The sequence below is a fragment of the Panthera uncia genome, chromosome A2 (genome assembly GCF_023721935.1).
Source record: "Panthera uncia isolate 11264 chromosome A2, Puncia_PCG_1.0, whole genome shotgun sequence".
NCBI classification, from domain to species: Eukaryota; Metazoa; Chordata; class Mammalia; order Carnivora; family Felidae; genus Panthera; species Panthera uncia.
Window position 1 is genome coordinate 2,296,627 of NC_064816.1, and position 3,347 is coordinate 2,299,973.

Below are 3,347 nucleotides of genomic sequence, written 5' to 3' on the forward strand. Positions count from 1 at the left end.
GGGGGGGGGGGGGGGGGCGGGGGGGGGGGGGGGGGGGGGGGGGGGGGCGAACAGGAGGCTGGAGCTCAGGTGCCCCCTGTCCCCCCACCTCCCTTCACAACCTCAGTCTGCCCGCAGCCCAGAACCTGGTCCCATCTGGTTGAACAAAATCTCTCCTCCCGCCTCCAGCTAGCTGGGTGTGGTACCCAGGTGGAGAGGGCCCGGGGTGTGTGTGTGTGTGTGTGTGTGTGTGGACATGGTGGGGGAAGGGAGAGCCTTTCCCAGGTGGTCAGGGTCCCTCTGAGGATGTGGCTGGGTGGGTGGCAGGAACTGGGGACACTGGACGGCCTCTCTGCTTCTGGGGCTCCCAAGGCTGAGTTCAAATTGAGGCCGCCCATATGCGCGCAGAATGGGGAGGGGCTCAGAGAGGGTAAGGAAGCTGGAGGGGGGAGGGGGCGCAGGGAAAGAGGGTGCAGGGTGAGGGAGGGGACTCAGACTGGGGGTGTGGGGCAGTTCGGGGTCTAAGAGAAGGGGAAGGAGATCTGGGGGTTCACAGTTGGAGAGGGGTCTCTACTCACGGGACTGGGTAGAAAGATCCTTAGAGTCGAAGTCTAGGGAGGCTTAGTGCCTTCACTCACCCACCATGACCTTGGACAGACAACCTCTCCCGGCCTCGGTTTTGACATCTGTAAAACCTGGGGAAAGCTGCAGCTCGCTGGGCAGCTGCACAGTGACCAGAGGGCTGACGTCCCCCAAGCACCTTCTCCGAATGGCCGTGGGGACTGTCTGACCTTGGAGGGGGTCTGGGACGGGCACGTGTTCCAACCCCAGGCCTGGTGCCCTTCTATGCTGTTGTGTGTTGGCCTCCTCCTCCTGGTCCGTTCAGTTCGGCAAGCTTCTCTGGTTCTCCCTGCGGCCGCGAGAACGCAAGACACAGGCACTCGCTGCCCCGAAGCAGAGGGAGGAAGGGTTGCCTGCGTGGGGCTTTTGAGCGGGGTTTTGAAGGATGAGTAAGAGTTCGCCAGAAGCACCAGGCTTGGAGGAGGATCCCATTCTCAGACCAGTGGAGAAGCAAATGCCACCCACTTCCCACATCCCTTGAGTTGGTTCTCAGATATCCACATTAGCTCCTCCCCATGGCTGGGTAAGTTTGGGGGTGGGGCTTACAGGAGGATTTCTTCCATCGAACATCATTTTCGGTGCTGGAGGTGGAGGACAGGAGGGTCCAGAACACCGAGTCCACATTGAAAGCTGGCCCACTCAGGTACGACAGTCCTCCCACCCAAGGCTCAGAGAGCTGTCTAAAAGGAGTTGCCTTGGTGGCAGTCAGCTAGTGCTCAGTAACAAACCAACTCAACCGTCTTATTTGGTCATGATTCCACGGGTCGGCGAGCACAGACGGGGCTCAGCTGGGCGGTTCTTCTGCTGGTCTCTCCAGGGTCATTCGTGCCGTGGCAGTCAGTCAGGGCTTGCGGGGCGAGCCGGGAGAGGACAGCCTTCCTCCCACAGGCTGCCTGTCATTGGGCCTCTCAGTGCTTGAGGTCTCCCGTCCTCCTGTCCTGCCTCGGCTTGTCCAGCTGGCAGCGCGCGGGTCCCAAAAGAGGAAGCTGCAAAGTCTCCCGAGGCCGGGGCTTGGAACTCCCCCCACTTCCCCGCCACCACACTCCACTCGCCAGAGCAAGTCACAAGGCCAAGTCCAGATGCAGAGGGTGGGGACATAGACTCCAGTCTTTGATGACAGAAACTGCAAGGTCACATCACACACAGAACCAGAGGAGTTGGGCATCTTTCCAAGGAGCATACAGCACTTGGGAAGGCAAGGAGGCTTCCTGCAGCAAGAAATATTGTTACTGGGTTTTGAAGGTAAAGTAAGAGTTTTCCAGGCAGCATGAGTGAAGCCCTGTACCTGGGACTGTGTGTCCGTTTAGTTTGGCTGGTTTGCTGCTGGAAGCTGGTGGGGTGCTGAGCCCGGGGAGGGGGGCAGGGGGCCCGGGGGGGCGCGGGCGTAGCCCCCCCCCCCCCCCCCCCCGCCACGCCGCACTGCCAGCCTTGACCTCCTCCTCCCCTCTCTCTCCACAGATGGCGCGGCCGATCCAGGTGAAGCCTGCGGACAGTGAAAGCCGCGGAGGTAGTTGTCATCTGTCCGTGGCCACCAGGCCGGGGGTCGGCGGAGGAGCCGGGGAAGGAGGGGAATCTCTGATCAGAAGGATGTAGCCGTCACCTCTCCGCTCACACGCCTAATGGTGGTGGGAGAGGCAGAGTCCCCTAGCTAGGGTAGGGGCAGGCGAGCAGGGGGGCTCTGTCCTCCCTTCCAAGCCCAGGAGTCAGGAGTAGGGGGTCTGGCTGGGTCCCGCCGCTGGCCCCTAGAGCTTGAAATACACCCCTCCCCTAGGGTGCAAAAAGGGGGGTCTTCTGACGCAGAGGGGATGGGATCCCTGAAGGGGTCCCTGAGGGGAATCGCTTTTTCTGTGCGTGTGCGTGTGCGTGTGAGCACGCATGCCTTGGCACGCCCGTGTACAGATGTGCGTGAGCACGTGCACATGTGCACGCGCGTTTCTGCGGCTCCTGTGGTGGGGGTGCCTGCCTGCCGGTGCGCATGTCTGTGCGTGGGCGTGCGTGTTCGAGCGTGTGTGCTTGACCTTCGAGGCTGGGCGAGCGGGTTCTCCGGCTGCGGGTCTGGACCGTGTTGGGGACCTGCCCACGGGGGCGTGCTCGGCTGTCCCCAGTGGCATCGGGGCTAGTCATTCTTGGAGAGTTTCCTCCCCGCCCCCCCCCCCCATCTCAGGTGGACTGGGTGGCGTGCGGGGCAGGGCTGTTAGGACTCCTGTGTGTGTGTAGGAGCCTGGGACAGCCCATCTGGGTTGGGGCCTGTTTTCACACTCTCCAAGCTGGCTGCGAGTGTAGGGCAGGGGTTGGAGAGGGGGTCTGTGTATCTCCATCTCTCCGCTTCTCTCTCACTCTTTTAGTAATTCTTCCCCTCCTCCTCCCCCTCCTCCCCTCCTCCTCCCCCTCCCCTCCTCCTCCCCCTCCTCCCCTTCTCCTCCCCCTCCTCCTCCTCCTTCTCCCCCTCCTCCTTTTTCACTTCCTCCCCCTCCTCCTCCCCTCCTCTCCTCCCCCTCCTCCTCTTCCTCCTCCTCCCCTTCCTCCTCCTTCTCTGCCTCCTTCTCCTCCTTCCCCTCCTCCTCCTTTCCCTCCCCCCTCCTTCCCCTCCTTCTCCTCCTCCTCCCCTCCTCCTTCCCTCCCCCTCCTCCTCTTCCTCCTCCTCCCCTTCCTCCTCCTTCTCTGCCTCCTTCTCCTCCTTCCCCTCCTCCCCCTTTCTCTCCCCCCTCCTTCCCTCCTCCTCCCCTCCTCCCCCTCCTCCCCTCCCC

The 3,347-nt window shown here is 62.6% G+C and overlaps 1 long non-coding RNA gene across 1 annotated transcript; it reads left to right on the plus strand.

Annotated features, from left to right (window-relative positions):
- The first annotated feature begins 449 nt into the window (after positions 1-449).
- LOC125930532 (uncharacterized) lies at positions 450-2,224 on the plus strand. Its single transcript, XR_007460171.1, has 3 exons — positions 450-1,243; positions 1,747-1,842; positions 2,059-2,224. It is a non-coding gene; the product is annotated as an uncharacterized LOC125930532 (long non-coding RNA).
- The last annotated feature ends 1,123 nt before the right edge of the window (positions 2,225-3,347 follow it).